At 49.8% G+C, this 17,316-nt stretch overlaps 1 non-coding gene across 1 annotated transcript; it reads left to right on the top strand.

Annotated features, from left to right (window-relative positions):
• Positions 1-9,143: 9,143 nt before the first annotated feature.
• On the top strand, positions 9,144-9,252 carry LOC111562092. The gene has a single exon (XR_002745147.2). It is a non-coding gene; the product is annotated as a U6 spliceosomal RNA (small nuclear RNA).
• Positions 9,253-17,316: the final 8,064 nt, after the last annotated feature.

Here is a 17,316-nt window from a genome sequence, read left to right as displayed (position 1 = left end):
CCTTAAAAATCATTTTTGTTCCTCTCCAGAAAGGATTGTCCTGTCTTCTCTTTGACAGATACCAGGGGCAAATCACCTCAATCCAATCAGAAATTGAGTTGGGCTGGAACTGGATTCCAGGGTTAGTCCACCTCTGGTCTGAAATATCTCAAGGTTGAGAGGCACCTGGGTGGCTCAGTCAGTTGAGTATCCGACTTCAGCTCAGGTCATGATCTCACGGTTCATGAGTTTGAGCCCCGCATTGGGCCCTGTGCTGACAGCTCGGAGCCTGAAGCCTGCTTCGGATTCTGTGTCTCCCTCTCTCTCTGCCCCTCCCCCGCTCGCACTCTGTCTCTCTCAAAAATAAGTAAACATTAAAAAAAAAAAAAGAAATTCAGATATCTCAAGAGTGAGACATGGCAGGTGTTTCTTGCAGCTTCCTCTTTTTAGCAGCTTTCTCCTTCTAGAAGCTTCCTTCTCATGCACGGTCCTCCTGAGTTTCTCATACGATGAGACTGACAGGTCTTTGTCTCCTTGGCCTTGAAAGTTCTGCTCTTCTGACGTGTTAAGCTTAACTCTTACCTCCCTTCACATGCAAACAAAATATGTAGCAAATGTCTTGAGGAGGATACTTACCATGTGTTTCTTGAAAGCTTTTTTCTCTAGCTGTATTTTCCTTTTCACGAACTAAAAAACTGCCTTGATAGTCCAGACCACCGACCTCCTATACTACCCCAGCGATCAGTATCCCACAGGGAAACTTCAGAGCTTTGCTATTCTCTAGTTACTCAGGCTAGTCTACATGGCTGTCAAAATCCCGGCCGGTTTCTTCTTCCCCTAGTAGCCCTTTTTGCCCAGTGCTCAGTCGGGACACCGACTCAGCAAATGGACTCATAGAAGAAAAAAGCCTAGTAATTCCAACTCACCTAGAGAGCCTTTATCCTTCCTAATAGGTTCAGTGCTACCTACTGCACATTACCCAAAAGGAGAACCTCTCTGGACGCTTCATTTTCATTGCTACCTATCACAAAACTATCCTCATGAAGAAGGTGGGGAAATGTGAAACGGTGATCACGACAATAATACACTCACGTAGATAGTTTAACCTATTGAATAGCTCCAGTGGAATATCCAAATGTTTTTCTTTCTCAGTCATGCTAAGGAATTAATGCCTTCCTTCCATACAGGGAGATTTGAATTTGAAGAGTGTCATGGCTCATGTCACCTTTCAAATCTTTCTTGCTCAGCAACTACTGCCTCCGTCTGTTTTTCAAGTTGGCTCAGGATCTGAAGGAACAGTAGAGTAACTGGAAAAGAGTGAAGTTTTTTTTTTTTTAATGTTTTTTAATTTATTTTTGAGACAGAGAGAGACAGAGCATGAATGGAGGAGGGGCAGAGAGAGAGGGAGACACAGAATCGGAAGCAGGCTCCAGGCTCTGAGCCATCAGCCCGGAAACTGACACGGGGCTCGAACTCACGAACCGTGAGATCGTGACCTGAGCCGAAGTCGGACGCTCAACCGACTGAGCCACCCAGGCGCCCCAAGAGTGAGTTTTTTAAAAAAAAAATTTAATGTTTATTTATTTTTGAGAGAGAGAGAGAGAGAGCAGGAGAGGGGCAGAGAGAGAGGGAGACACAGAATCCAAAGCAGGCTCCAGGTTCCGAGCTGTCAGCACAGACCCTGACGCGGGGCTCGAACCCACAAACCGCGAGATCATGACCTGAGCCGAAGTCGGACACTTAACCGACTGAGCCACCCAGGTGCCCCAAGAGTGAGTTTGGATCAGGTAGAGCCTTCCTCTTAAATTTCTGTGTGACTTTCGGGGAAGTTACCTAACCTCTCGTAAGTTCTGGTTTCCTCTTTTGTAAAATAAAACAACCAATGGGCTGTTGTAAGAATTATGTTAGATATCAAGTACCCCAAACACAAGGAACAGTCTACACATTGTCCTCATTGGTCATCCCTGGTCCTCAGTTTACTCTGATGCACGATTTGGATGGTGGCAACCTTACAGAGTTGTTTTCATTCTGCAGTTAAATGAGACCATGGAGCAGAAGGGATTTGTAAAAGCACAATGCTATGCGAGAAGATTTGGTGCCCATGTTAGAGGTGACTCTTTTGGTTTCTGAGTCACCAAGTGACTGGTCTCATAGCAAAGTCCAAAGGTCTTTCTGGTTAACTTTTGTTTCTAGGGCCTCTGCACTGTGGGTGTATCCTCAACACCACCCGTCTTCAAAGGATGGCAGGGTGCCATCTGCAGGGGGAAGCCTGCTGGGAGCTGACCAAGCTAGGACTTAGTGTATCTCAGCACACCCTCAAGGACCCAGGGAGCCCATCCTCCTAAACGCTAGGATACGCCCACCCAGCCCCATTAGGTTGCCGCTTGGTGCCTACTTGGACTCGTACAAGGCATCGACCAAATCCCACCTCTGCACGACTAGCTGTGTGACCCTGGGCAAGTCCCTTAAACTTTCTGCCTCAGTTTCCTCATCCATGAACCCGGGATACAATAATACCTACGGCAGGACTGTTGTAAGGAATGAATGAAAATAACAACAGGAAACCCGGTGTATATGGGGGATGCCTATACATGGAAACTGTCACTCTGACCGGGTCCCTGACACCTCCTGAACCCATGGTGTCGGGCTCTGTGCTGGGTCAGCACCAACATTCCGCCTTCCCGGCGGCCCAATCCTTAAAGATGGCGCCTTCCCGCTTCCCCATTTCCCAGGCAACAGAGGGCGCCGCTCGCAGGGGCCCTGGAAGGGACCAGGGGAGCCAATGGGAATGCGGGAAGGCCACGGAGGAGCCAATGGGCGCGGCGGCGGGGCCGGGGGCGGGCCCAGCGGGCCTCTCTGAATGCCTGGAGCATCAGGGCTCCTGGCCCAGCCTGCACTTTCCCGGCCTGGCTTGGGCAGGGCGCCAGGCCCCCCATCGGCCTCCACCCCACTTCCCAGCCCGGAGAGCGTGCATAAATTAGGCTATTCTTAGTAGGGCCTGAAAAGGAGCCCTTTCTGTCTAATAAGAAAGACAAAGTTTTGTCAGTATCTATTTCTCAAACCCAAACAGTACAGTTCTATGGGTCTCCGAGTTCTGGCGTGGGGGAGCCCGAGCAGCCGGGGGTGCCGAGTGGTACCCCAAGGAGCTGCTCGGGCAGGAGCCAGGTGGTCTAGGTCTGCTCGGCTTCGGCGAAGAGAACAGATCATCTACGGGGTGAGGGCGAACTGGTGTGCTGGCATCGGGAGTCTGCTTACGGAGGCCGGCCTCAGGCCACCAGGGGCCCCCGCGGACTTCGGGACCTCTGCCCTCACCCTGCCTGGGGCCCCAGCAGCTTGAGGGCCCATTGGACCACCTCTGTGTCCTTCTAGCCCGCCTCCTCCGGTTCTGGCCTCCTCTCTGCTCCTCACACACACCAGCCCCCACTTGCCCTGCTTCCTGCCCCACCCCCCTCCCCGGCTGCTCTTTCTCCTCCTTCAGGCCTCGGCTTCCCTGAGCATCCATCTGCGGAATTGCTCTCCCGCCCCATCACTCTCCATCACATCGTCCTGCATTTCCTTTACAGTGCTTATCCCGACATGGAACCACTAATTCATCTGGTCATTGTCTTCTCCCCAACTAGAGTGTCAGCTCCACCAGGGCAGGGACCGTGCTGTCTCGTTCGCTTGTGTACCCGCAGCACAGAGTAGACACTCAACAAATTAATGTTGAATGAATGAATCCAAAATATGGTACTTAAATGCCCAAGACCCTTCTGGAACCATTCTTATTGCAGATTGATGAGTCCAACCGCTAGCCTTCTTCTCCATGGCCACCTGAAGAAATACCCATCGTTGGTGGCGGAGGTGTGGGGGGATCCTCTACTAAACACCAGCTTGAGAGAAGCTGGGGCCCAAACATGTCTGTATGGCTCTCTCGTAGAACTAAAACAAGGGGGAGCTCTGGCCAACATCTCAGAACTTGGGGATTTTCTACAGCTGTTGTGAGCTAGATGCTCTGAAATCCCTGAATATCTCATTGATATTTTGTTGAGTTGAGAGTGTCTCCACTTGTCAAAATAATAATGAAAATGACCATGATATACCGAATTCCTGCAGCAGGCATGTTCCCTGTCTTAGCTCAGGCTGCCGAAATGAAATACCACGGGCTGGCTGGCTTAAATAAGACACATTTGTTTCTCACAGTTCTGGAGACAGGGAAGTCCAAGATCAGGGTGCTAGGGGATTCAGTTCAGGGTGAGACCCACTTCTTGGCTGGCAAATGGCCACTTTCTCTCTGTGTCCTCACATGGCATCTTCTCTTTTCTTTTTTTTTTATGTTTATTTATTTTTGAGAGAGAGAGAGAGAGAGCACAAGGTGGGGAGGGGTGGAGAGAGAAGGAGACACAGAATCCCAAGCAGGATCTAGGCTCCAAGCTGTCAGCATGGAGCCCGACACGGAACCCAAACCCACAAACCATGAGATCATGACCTGAACCGAAGTCAGATGCTCAACTGACTGAGCCACCCAGGCACCCCACTGGTGTCTTTTCTTATAAAAGCACTAATTCCATCATGGTGGCCCCACCCTCATGACTTCATTTAAACCTAATTATGTCCCACAGGCCCCACCTCCAAGTACCATCACATAGAGGGTTAGGGATTCAACGTACGAATTTGAGGGGGTTGGGGAGACACAAACATGCTGCCCATAACACTCCCTACATCAACTAATCTCTACAGATATACCACGAAGTGAATGGTTAATCTCATTTAGTAAGACTCTTGAGGGGCAGGGAGGCTATGGAGGAGACTTACTCAAGGTCACACAGAGAAACCCAAGGTCAACATCCTCCTTCCCTAGTAAGCTCCCCCTCAAATCTGCTAGCTAGCCCCTATCACACAGAGATCATATGACAGGCCCTAGGGTCTGGTCAGCCTGGCCCCTAAATAACAGAGTTTGTTGCTGAAAAAAACTCAGAAAAATGATATCCCAGATCAAATGGAACCCTTTGCCCTAACCATCACATTATGGATTTGCTCACTTAGTTTTCTTGGTCCCACAAAGATTTGTTGAGTATGTACTCTGTGCCCCAGAATACGGCAGTGAACGAGACAGCATGGCCGCCCCCCCAGTAGGGGGTAGACAATGAAGCACCAAGAAAAGGGTCCCATATGGGACTCCGTATTATAACGGAAATACACAGAGTAAGGGGTGTAGAGCAAGGAGGAATGGGGGCTCCCCTCCATGTGGGTGGTCAGGAGGCCCCCTCAGAACAGGTGGCAGGACAGAGGCTCCTAGAGGGACAGAGCTTGGTGACACTCAACATGACCACTCCTGAATTTCGGAATCACACCTGTGGAGCCCAAGCCTCTCTGCTCAGAAGGGAACTCCGGGTGGGCCCCACAGCACGAGGCCCAACGGGACCCCAGTGTGTGCCCTTTCTGTGCCCACAACACCCCTATTTCCATCTTTCCTGCATCTGCCCCCCCAGCCCCACACCTCCCCTTTGTTTCTTTATTTATTTTACCACTTCCGAGGAGTTTCTAGTGGGAGAAAAGGCCTAGAATGGGGTTGTTTGAGGACAAGGAAACGAGCCACTTGCTGTGATGAATGTTCTTGAAAAGCAATTTCTTTTTTCACAGGTAGCTCACTGGGCTTGGGAACAAAAGCGCTTTGGCTCCCTATCAAGTCCTAACAGAGGCTAACTGTTTTCTGGGCACTTCTCTTTCCCCGCACACGCTCACTTGTGCCTCTCCCTATGCATGACAGAAATGACATCCAGTTCAAGGGCTCCCGGGGGTCTCCTCCCAGGATAAAGTGGCAGCTGTTTTCATGGTGCTGGAGGAACCTCTCCCTGCCCCCCACCCTCTCCCCCTCTTCCGCTCATTTGTGACCAAGCATCGACCTTGCACTGCCAGGACGTTTTCTCTGGCCTGGTGGGAGGGGAAGGAGGGGGTCCCCAGGAAATCAGAGACCAGGTGGAAATCCTGGAAAGGCCCATGCCGCTCACGGCAACCAGGAGCTCACCTGCGCTCTTCCCACCGTGTAGCAAGAGGGGAAATAACCCTGCACATTTGCCCCTTGGCTCCAACCACACCCCCCACCAAAGCCGCCATATTCACACTGGGAGGCGGCCTTTCTCGGGTGTTCTCAGTTTACCCATGCAGCATCTTTGCCCCCTGGGGACGGACTCTCAGGCACCGTTGTACATCTGCGGGGAGCACTACACTCAGATGATGGTGACAGAGAGGCCACTGATACTCCTAACGCACTGGAACCCTGCTCTTGCCACATGAGGGCTGATCCTGGCTCTCTGGGAGAGCACGTTAAATCGCTGGGAAGTGTGACAGCTATAGCAAAACAGGGGATTAGGTTTCCAGCTGGGCCCGCGCAGCACGGGTGAAAAATTACAGTGTCTGAAACGTACTGTTATGAGAGTCTGTGTTTTAGCAATAATTCCAGGAAACTAGAAGTCTCCCGCTAGTGTATATCCTGAAAGGAAGTCCGGACCAAACCCTGCCTCTCTCTCCTGCTCCTCTTGGAGTTGGCTCCTGCTTTTAGGTTTGCCAAAGGGACAGTTGTCAGAAACAAGAGGCCGGCTGGGGGTGACTCAGCCCGGACAGGCAAGTGGACGTCACCGTCTGATCGTATTACAGATGTGTCCGGGAACATGACTTCACTTCCACAGCCGAATGCTGGAATTAGGGATTTGGGTTTGTTCTCCTAAAGGGGATGTGACTTTTCTCATGTCCATCATTAAGGAAGAGAGGCCTTTGTCCCTTGTAAAAAGAACTTGAGACAAGTAGAAGGGGGTAGGCTTCCTTTTGCCCACTTTGCCAGCCCCGATTCTGGAGCTTAGACAGGACTCTAGACTGAGGCCCCCAACTCCAGCTTCTGACAGTGGCTGCAGAGGCAGGGCATGGAAGGGTCAGGCCTGTGTAGTCCTCCTTCCTTTTGGGACTGTGGTAGCCAGCCTCCAAAGATGGCCTCCAAATGGTTCCGCCTCCTGGTGTTTACGGACTTGCAGAGTCCTTCCCTATCAAGGTGGGCTGGCCTTGTGACTAGCTTTTGACGAGTCGAATATGACAGAAGCGATACTTGTATTTCTGAGGCCGAGTCACAAAAAGCCTTGCAATTCTGCCAGGGTCTCTTGGGTCATGCATCTGGAAGGAGCCAGGCTCCATGCAAGAAGTCGGACTATCCCAAGACCGCCATACTGGGGACGAAGTCTACAGAGCAAGACCATGTGGAAAGACAGCTGCCCAGCTGGTCCCCATCCTCTCAGCCACCCAGCTGGGGCACAGACGTGCCATGTTGGACCATCTGCCCAACTGAGCCTCTGGCCTCCAGCTCTGGCCACCACCTAACTGCAACCACAAGAGAGACCCCAATCAAAAATCGCCTACCTGAGCCCAGTCAACTCATGAAAGAAAACCGTAAATTGCTACTGTGAGCCACTACGTTTTGGAGGGCTTTGAAACCTAGCGAGAGAAAGCCGGAACAGAGATCCCGGCTTGGAGAAGGAAGGGGTTAGCAAAGAATTCCCCAGTCTAGCCGACCAGTGATTTCAAGCACTGGTTTTTCACCCCGCTCAGCTAAGGGATCTTTTGTCCGTTGGAAATCATAAGCAGAACTGTGATATGTTGCAGAAGGAAAAGCACGGGGGCTCTCTTTTTGAAAAGGTGGGAGGCCCTGCCCAAGCTCTCCTTTTTTCCACATGCCCCTGCACCTGCTCCTGGGAAATGAATGAGATCTCCATTTAGTCCCCCAGGACTCTCTCTCTTGTTCTCCCTTCTCTCTTTCCTAAAAAGCAAAGAAAAAAAAAAAAAATCAAAAACAAAGAACAAAAACCAACCCACCAAGGACTTTCTTCATCCACACCCCCCTGGTCCAGAGGGCATCCTGGCCACCCCCTGGATTCACGCCCACAGCGCAGAGGCCCTGCTGGGCGTCCTGCACATCTGAAGGTTACACACTCTGAAGGCCTTCCCTTCTTCAGTTGGTGGGAGATGCCCCAGGTGCCTCGAGCACCCGTGTCCTCTTGCACCACCCTGCCTTCCTTCACCAAAAAGACGCCGGGGTGGCGGTCTGGCTGGTCCTGCTGAGATACCGGATCACCTCTTCTGCCAAAAGACATTGTTCTCAAGAGACGTTGTCATCAACCTCTGCTTCCAGCCCGCCATTTCGAGAGAAAAGACGCAAGCTTGTAGAACCTCTGTTGTCCTCCCGGAGACACTGAGGCCCAAAGAGGCTCAGGCTCTGAGTAAAGCAAGAGTAGAGATCACTCCAGCCCCAGTCCAAGCCTCTCTTCCCAGCAGCCCTAGCTGCTCCGCCACCATTATGTGCCCGAAGGCGGTGGCCAGAGGCCTGAGGGGAAGGGAAACTTCTCTTCCAAAGCCAAGCCAAGCTGCACCCCGGCTCTCCCTGCAGACCTCGCCCGGCACAGTGACCAGCATGGCCCCCTCCCCCACCTGGCTCATCCTGGCTGACGCTAGAGCCTGTGAGTCCCTCCAGGACCGGGCGATCACCCCATAGCCACGGCCCTCCCCAAGGAGACAGTACGTGCTGCATAGATCTTGCTCCCTTTCCATCCTTGTTGCCAAATCCCCCCAGACTCTGTCTGCTCCTCTTCTTCTCAGGGAGAGCGAGGACTTGCCTAATAAGCGCTTGACTAGTCTCCAAAGCCAAGGTTCGTTCCAATGGCTTTGACTTTCAACCTCCCCACGTCTCCCTGAAAAAGATGAACCGCGCTTTTGTACCACAGCGCATGCCAGGAATAGCTCACATAGACTGCTTGCGGGAGGGGGTTTCATGAGGAAGAGGCCACAGATAAGCCCGACATCTGAGAAGGGCCATTAAGATGATGGACGCCTTTTCCCATGGTGCCTCGGGCAAGCCTTGAGCCTTATTACTCATCTCTTCGGCGGGGAGGTCACGACATGAGCGTGTCCTGTGCTCCTCTGGCCAGGACGCGTGCCCTGGGACCACACTCACATCCTTGGAAATGGAGACTGTGGAGCGGGACCTCGGAATGTTCTGTCTCTGGAGGGCTCAGTGCATCCCTGCCTGAAAGCAAGGCTTGGGCAAAACGGACAGGGGTTCCTTCCAGGCCACCGCGGCCACGCCACAGCCACCATCCCCGCCTCGCCACCGTCACATTTCCCCCCAAACCAGCCAGAATCTCGTGCTAGCTTCGGCATCCACGTATGCTAAAATTGGAGCGATACAGAGAAGATTAGCACGGCCCCTGCACAGGGATGATGTGCAAACCCGCAGATGGTCCCAACAGCCTGCAGAGAAGTTAGGAGACTTGCTCCTTTGTAAGTGATGGCAGAGCTGGGATTGAAAACCGCGTCTGTCTGGTTCCAAAGCTCACCACGGTCTCTCCATTAGCGACACCACCCGTGTGATTGAGAGAGTGAGACTTTGCCGTGACAGAAACAAGAGACTGGATTCGAGGTCTGGGAGGACCTGGGTCAGTCTGAACCAAATAACAGGGGGCGGCAACCTCTGAATGCCCAACCGGCATTCTCTGGCCGGCCTTCAGGCTGGGGCAGGGCCCAGGCGGATGTGCAGGACGCGGAGCCTGGACGGTCCTCAGGGAGCCTCCAGCGGCCCCTTCAGAGACCAGTGCGGCAGAGGGAATTAGGAGCTCAGGCCCTACTAGGTCATAGGACCGTCACCACAGAACTTGGTCATCCTTAGAGAAAGCGCACGAGATGGGTATTGTCTCACCCATTTCACAGATGGGGAAATACGGGCTCAGCAAGGTCCAAGAACCCAAGAGACATGCATATTCCATGCCAGAACTGTTAACTCCAAGGACGCTGTGTCCCCACCGCTACCCCACGCTGCCTCTGCGTGCAAAGAGGCTGACTTTGACCCCAGAGTGACCCCACTTGCTGTTCACCATTGCTGAGGATCAACCTCTCGAGGCGCTGACCAAACGAAACCATGTGATCTCTGCCTTGTACCTGAATCACCTTCAGGATAGTATGGGATCCCGTGGGTGCAATTAGATTATTCAAAAGAACGATTTTTAATTTTTCCCCGTGTCCAGAAACGGGTTCTGCTGCTGTGCTGAAAAATTCTTTTTTTCCCTCTTTTGGTGCGTTAAGCCTCTCCTGGTATATGATAATTATCCATGTTTACCCTATCGACTAGCTTTTTAAGGTCTTTCTGTGTAAATACAGGAAAGATAAATTTCAGTTGAACTCCCGTCTGAATTATTCCAAGCCTGAAATGCTGCGGGGTCCATGTGAATGGGCTTCGACTGTGCCTTGAGTCTCAAGAGGAGGAATACATTACCCTTGACCTTTCCAAGAGGAGCTCAGCGGCAAGCCCTGTCCACTGGGAAACTGCCTGATTAGACAAAGCTTTCCACATCCCCCTCTGGGCTCTGTGACCCGAGGTTCGCGCCCAGAGCCTGGAGGTAAGCTCGTGCCCCGTAAAGGGCAGGCGTTTGAATCTATGCTGGATGTCTTCCGTCTGCAGCCTGGGGCCGCCCTTCGCCCACCCTGCTCTCTGCCCGGGAACACAGCCCTGTCTGGTTGGGACCCACGGGCTCCCTGGCCCCCTGCCTTCCTGTTGGGTTTGGCCATGGGAAGCCCCAGGAGGAGATGGGAGGGAGGACATTGAGATGAGGGTATTTCTTTCTCCGGGTCCCCCAGGCTAACCATGCTCTCCGCACAGTCTCGTTGACTCCCTTCCCTCCTCCCCGGCGTCTGGGTGGTCAAGGCCCCTCTGACCAGCCTCAGGCTACAGCACTAATCCTTGTGGTTTCCCTACTCCTTGCCCGGGCCTCTCTGGTGTCTCTGTTAGACTCTCCTTACCTTGCATTGGCCATCTGTTTCCTGACCCAGGCCAGTGTTTGCCAAGGAGCACTGGTAACAGTAACAGCGACCACCCCTGTTGTCAAGCATCCTTGTCCCAGCCCTAAAGTGACACTCCTCCGAGCACTCCTACTTCAACTCAAGACCCCTGACCACCTGGGTCTTCCCCCAAGACCAGGGCCACCTTTGTCCCCCATCAGGGCCACAGCTGGGGCTCTTCACTTGACCAAAGGTCTTGCCATCCAACTGGGAAGCATGACATTTTGAGCCCAACCATCTCAGCCTCTTCCTCACCGGTGCTTCTGGGCCTCCCTCTCATTTGACCTTCTCGACTTTTCCTTCCTCACGAACCTCATACTTCTCTCTCTTCCCCCTATTTCTCCATTTCACAAAATTGTTCACGAATTTCTGATAGAAGAGCAAAGAAAGAAATAGAACTACCTACTTTTTAGAGAATTAATAAAGAATATCAACAGAAATAAAAATAATCCGCACAGGGGCACCTAGGTGGTTCAGTCAAGTGTCTGACTTCAGCTCAGGTCATGATCCCAGGGCTGTGAAATCGAGCCCCATGTTGGGCTCTGTGCTGAGAAACTGCTCAAGATTCTCTCTCTCCCTCTGCCCTCCCCACCACTCTCTCTCTCTCTCTCTCTCCAAAAATAAATACATAACAATAAAAATAATCTCAATAAAATAACAAAGAAAAAATAACAGAAATGGTAATTACACTATATGAAAACTTAGAATTCAATTGCCTTGCTATTTGGGCTGAAAAATACTTTCACGATGAGCTTTCATCCATGTTTTGCATAATCCTATTAAAACGTAAATAGTGGGGTGCCTGGGTGGCGCAGTCAGTTAAGCGTCCGACTTCAGCCAGGCCACGATCTCGCGGTCCGGGAGTTCGAGCCCCGCGTCAGGCTCTGGGCTGATGGCTCAGAGCCTGGAGCCTGTTTCCGATTCTGTGTCTCCCTCTCTCTCTGCCCCTTCCCCGTTCATGCTCTGTCTCTCTCTGTCCCAAAAATAAATAAACGTTGAAAAAAATAAATAAATAAAAAATAAAAAAAAAATAAAACGTAAATAGTAAAACGGTTTATGGGTCAAAATAGCCTCAGTTTTGAAGGGGCAGAGTCAAAACATCAGAGCCAAAAGGCTGAGGACATAACACCCATGTCTCCCCCAAAAAGGCCCACATGCCCTGTCCCGCCTCAACTTCTGCATGAATCTACCCCACCCCATTTTCTGCATCCCAGCCTGTTCCCCACCCACACCCCACCCACTGTCTGATCTCCAGACTCATTTCCCCTTCACAGCCTCCTCTCACCCCTTGCCTCCCCATATCTCACTGGTCCTCTCTGATTATGACTGGAGCACTCTCTCAGCCTCTTACTACCACCTGCCCAGGTCCAGGCATCCCCCAGTGACCTCTAAGAGATGTAAGTCCAGAGAGCACAGTTCCTGCCAACTTTACCCCAGCCTGGCCATGTGTCACTGCCCCCAGAAGCCTCCTGGATGTCATGCAAACAAAAGGGCCACGAAGACTCTTCAAGAACATCAACAAAAACAAAGCTCTTTGTCTTGAGTACCCACCGTATGTTACGTTAGATATTCTTAAGTACATTATGTGTTATTTCATTTTTTTTTAATTTCTTAACATTTATTTTTATTTTTATTTTTAAAAAAATTTTTTTTTCAACATTTATTTATTTTGGGGACAGAGAGAGACAGAGCATGAACGGGGGAGGGGCAGAGAGAGAGCGAGACACAGAATCGGAAACAGGCTCCAGGCTCTGAGCCATCAGCCCAGAGCCCGACGCGGGGCTCGAACTCCCGGACCGCGAGATCGTGACCTGGCTGAAGTCGGACGCTTAACCAACTGCGCCACCCAGGCGCCCCTCTTAACGTTTATTTTTTGAGAGAGAGAGCAGGAGAGGAGCAGAGAGAGAGGGAGACACAGAATCCGAAGCCAGCTCCAGGCTCCGAGCTGTCAGCACAGAACCCAACACGAGGCTCGATTCCACAACCCTGGGATCATGACCTGAGCTGCAGTCGAACGCTCAACCGACTGAGCCACCCAGGCGCCCCACATGTGTTACTTCTAAGCTTCAAATAAATCCTGCAGGGCAGGTATTAACCCCTTTTTTCAGAGAGATATTTGGGGCTCAGAAAGATTGGGCAGCTTGCCTGAGACCACCCAGTTACTAAAAGGTAGAGGTGAAATTTGAACCCTTACCTAGCTGGTTTCTGAAGTCTATCACGATCTCCAGTATGGTGATGGCAGACTCCTGCTGGGAACAACGAGCAATGTGGAGAGACAGGAAGGAAACGTCTGTCAGAAGACTTCAGAGAGTTTCCAGGCAGTGAGGGGCTGTGTGCTAAGACTGAGAGCCCAGAGTGGCGACCCCACTGTGGGTTCACTCTCCTCTAGGAACTCCTGAAGACACTAAGATCATGTGTGAGAGGCAGGGCTGGCTTCGCAGGGGTCTGGGACAAATATGGGAATTCCGGGCCCACTAAGGATGTCCTGGTAAATATCCCAGGCTGTCATTTGGGACCCAATGAGTTACACCGTAAGGGTAAGAGTAACCAGATGTATTTCCTACTCTCACTGAGTCTGAAGCTCAGCCTTTGATTGGATCAAGGTGATCTGGGATCGAGGGCCCCTAGCCCCCAGCTTCCACACCAAATATAAATCTTTTCCAAAGTATTATAACATCATCCCAGATGAATAAGCTCTAAAGATCTGCTCTACAACACTGTACTTGTAGTCAACAATGATGTATTGTACACCTAAAAATTTGTTAAGAGGGTAGATCTGATGTTGTATGTTCTAACCTCAATATAATAATTTTTTTTTTGATTGTAACATCATCCAGAGTCTCAAATGAACTCTATTTAAAATACGATGCCTGGCATGGAATAAAAAATGAAAAAATCGCATGACATGGTCAAAGACTAGGAGAAAAAGTAAAGGCAACAGACCGACAGTAGATTCAGATGGTGGTGTGCTTAGGCATGAGCCTTAAGTTTCTGTTTCATGCACTCAAGGAAATGAGAGATAGGATTCAATTTCCGTCACAGAATACAAGCTGTTAAAATTGACATCCTAAAACTGAAAAAAAGGAGATTAAGAGCAAGCTGGATGGATTTCAGAGAGAATTAGGCATAGCTGCAGAGGGAATTCGTGAATTGGAAAACACAACCGAAGAAAACATCCAGAGGAGGTGCGCCCGGGTGGCTCAGTTGGTTAAGCGTCTGACTTTGGCTCAGGTCATGATCTCACGGTTCATGGGTTTGAGCCCCGCAACGGGCTCTGTGCTGACAGCTCAGGTTCTACGTCTCCCTCTCTCTCTGCCCTTCTGCTCGCACTCTGTCTCTGTCTTTCTCTCTCTCTCAAAAATAAATAAACGTTAAAAAAAGTTTTTTAGGGGGTGCCTGGGTGGCGCAGTCGGTTAAGCGTCCGACTTCAGCCAGGTCATGATCTCGCGGTCGGTGAGTTCGAGCCCCGCGTCAGGCTCTGGGCTGATGGCTCGGAGCCTGGAGCCTGTTTCCGATTCTGTGTCTCCCTCTCTCTCTGCCCCTTCCCCGTTCATGCTCTGTCTCTCTCTGTCTCAAAAATAAATAAACGTTAAAAAAAAAATTAAAAAAAAAAAGTTTTTTAGTAAAAAAGAAAATATCCAGAGGAAAGCTCAATGAAACAAAAAGAAATGAGAAAATGGAAAAGAGCGTAAGAGATGGGTTGGATGTGGTAAAGAAATGAAGCCTATAGCTGGAATCTAAGAAGAGAGGAGGGAGAATGGAGAAGAGACCCAGCCGAAGACAGAAGATCTGACGGTTTTCCCAGGTGTGTGCTCTTCCCATTTAATCCATTCGGAATAATTCACGTTTCAGGTTTCTTTTATCTTTGCTCTCCCCATGTTACTTCTCTTATGCTCCCAATTGGTACTTGTTCAATTGGGTATTTGTTCAATCATGGTTCAGCGATTGGCCATAGGCAACATTAATAAATCAGGAGGCAACCTTTTCTGGGAGCTTCTGGGAACTACCAGAAAGAATGATCTCTTTTCTTGGACAGCAGAGTGGGAGAGCCAGAGCAACAGCAGCTATTTTATGAACATAAAAAGAGTAGTCTTGGCAGAAAGGTGACACCACAGACACAGAGGAAGATCACACAATTAAGGTATGCCTAAGACCAGCACACACACACACACACACACACACACACACACACACACACCTCCCGTCTGATTATTTGGGACAATAAATTCCCTTTTAAACCAGTTAAATCAGGGGCGCCTGGGTGGTGCAGTCGGTTAAGCTTCCGACTTCAGCCAGGTCGCGATCTCGCGGTCCGGGAGTTCAAGCCCCGCGTCGGGCTCTGGGCTGATGGCTCAGAGCCTGGAGCCTGTTTCCGATTCTGTGTCTCCCTCTCTCTCTGCCCCTCCCCCGTTCATGCTCTGTCTCTCTCTGTCCCAAAAATAAATAAACATAAAAAAAAAATTTAAATTTTTTAAAAATTTTAAATTTTAAAAAAATTTAATCAGTTTGTAGGCACTTGCAACTAAAGCACCTTTGATTGATATAAAATTTTGGAAGTAAAAATACTTTCCAGAAAGTGTGAAACCATATCTAGCCTGATGTATATGCAAGGGCCTCTGTGCCTACCCCAACATTTGCTGCTGTCGTTTTGACATTGCCTCTGATAAGGCAAGACACTCAAACTTTATCGTTAGTTTTCATTCACCTGTCTCTGATGTCCAGGGTAGTTGAATATGTTTCTTAGCATTTTAATTTCTCCTCGTATGTATTCTTTCTTTATGGCTATGACTTATTAAGACCTTAGATTTCCATTTTCTCCCTTACTTCCATTGGTCAATTGGATTCAAATAAACAAATGCTTTTTACAAACCTCACCAGATGGAGGGCCAAATATTGGGCTGTGTTGGGCAGGAGCCATGGAATCAAGTGGGACAGGCTTCCGCCCTGGGGAGCTGATCCTCTATAGTAGTGGTGGGAAGACATAGATGCAAACATCTGGACCAACGGCTGATGGCAGGCATGCAGGAAGATGTACAAGGTTGCATTCATTAGAACTCTCCTATGTTTGGGGCGCCTGGGTGGCTCAGTCGGTTAAGGGTCCAACTTCGGCTCGGGTCACGATCTCGCGGTCCGTGAGTTTGAGCCCCGTGTCAGGCTCTGGGCTGACATCTCAGAGCCTGGGACGTGCTTCTGATTCTGTGTCTCCCTCTCTCTCTGGCCCTCCCCCGTTCATGCTCTGTCTCTCTCTGTCTCAAAATTAAAGAAACGTTAAAAAAATTTTTTTAAAAGAACTCTCTTATGTTTTATTTCAACTGAGTTACTTGCAATTATTTCCATGGGGGTGCGGGGGATTTGGGGCTTTCTCTTCCCCCTCCTTCTCCTCCTCCTCCTTCTTCTTCTTCTTCTTCTTCTTCTTCTTCTTCTTCTTCTTCTTCTTCTTCTTCTCTTTCTCCTCTTCCTCCTCTTTCTTCTTCTCCTTCTCCTCCTCTTCTTCCTTCTTTTCTTCTTCTTCTTCTTCTTTTTTCTTCTTCTTCTTCTTCTCCTCCTCCCTCTTCTTCTCTTTCTCCTCTTCCTCCTCTTTCTCCTCCTCCTCCTCCTTGTCCTCCTCCTTCTTCTTTCTTCTTCTTCTTTCTTCCTCTTCTCCCTTCTATTCTCCCCCCACTTCTCTCCTTCTCCCCTGTCTTACACTACCTCTTCTCCTCCTCCTCTTTCTCCTTCTTTCCTTATTTTTTCTCTCTTTCCCTATACTCATTGCATTGATTGAGTTCTCTTTGTTCCTCCCTGTTCTCCCATTTCACTGGTTTGAAAGCTATACATTCTACTTCTCATCTTTCCGTGACAACCCACTCTGGTTAACATGGTATGTGAGGCTGGTCAGGGTCTCTATCTTTCAGCCAAATGATGCATGGAATTCACTTCAATCAACCATTTAACATGTATCACCATAATGCTGTATAGTATTTCACTTCTACCTGATTTTTAAACCCTTCCCACCAATTAGTGTCTTTTTAATTACAAATGCTTTTTTTTTTTTACTTATCCACACGCTTCCTAACTTCTTTGCTTACTATGTTACTCCTTATTCCGGATTCCATTTCCTTGTGACTCAAAACAATCCTTTATTAACTCTCAAATTAGAGGCTGTGAATAATAAACTCATTCAATTTTTATTTGAAAACTGTCTCTCCCTTCTTTTTTTTTTAAAAATTTTTTTTCAACGTTTATTTATTTTTTGGGGGCAGAGAGAGACAGAGCATGAACGGGGGAGGGGCAGAGAGAGAGGGAGACACAGAATCGGAAACAAGGCTCCAGGCTCCGAGCCATCAGCCCAGAGCCCGACGCGGGGCTCGAACTCCCAGACCGCGAGATCGTGACCTGGCTGAAGTCGGACGCTTAACCGACTGCGCCACCCAGGCGCCCCTGTCTCTCCCTTCTTTATCCATGAATGATTGTTTAGCTGGACATTAATGATTGGGTTGACAGAAT

Source organism: Felis catus, chromosome C1 (genome assembly GCF_018350175.1).
Source record: "Felis catus isolate Fca126 chromosome C1, F.catus_Fca126_mat1.0, whole genome shotgun sequence".
NCBI classification, from domain to species: domain Eukaryota; kingdom Metazoa; phylum Chordata; class Mammalia; order Carnivora; family Felidae; genus Felis; species Felis catus.
The sequence above is the reverse complement of the archived record's forward strand: the minus strand, read 5'-3'. Positions and strand labels throughout refer to the sequence as shown.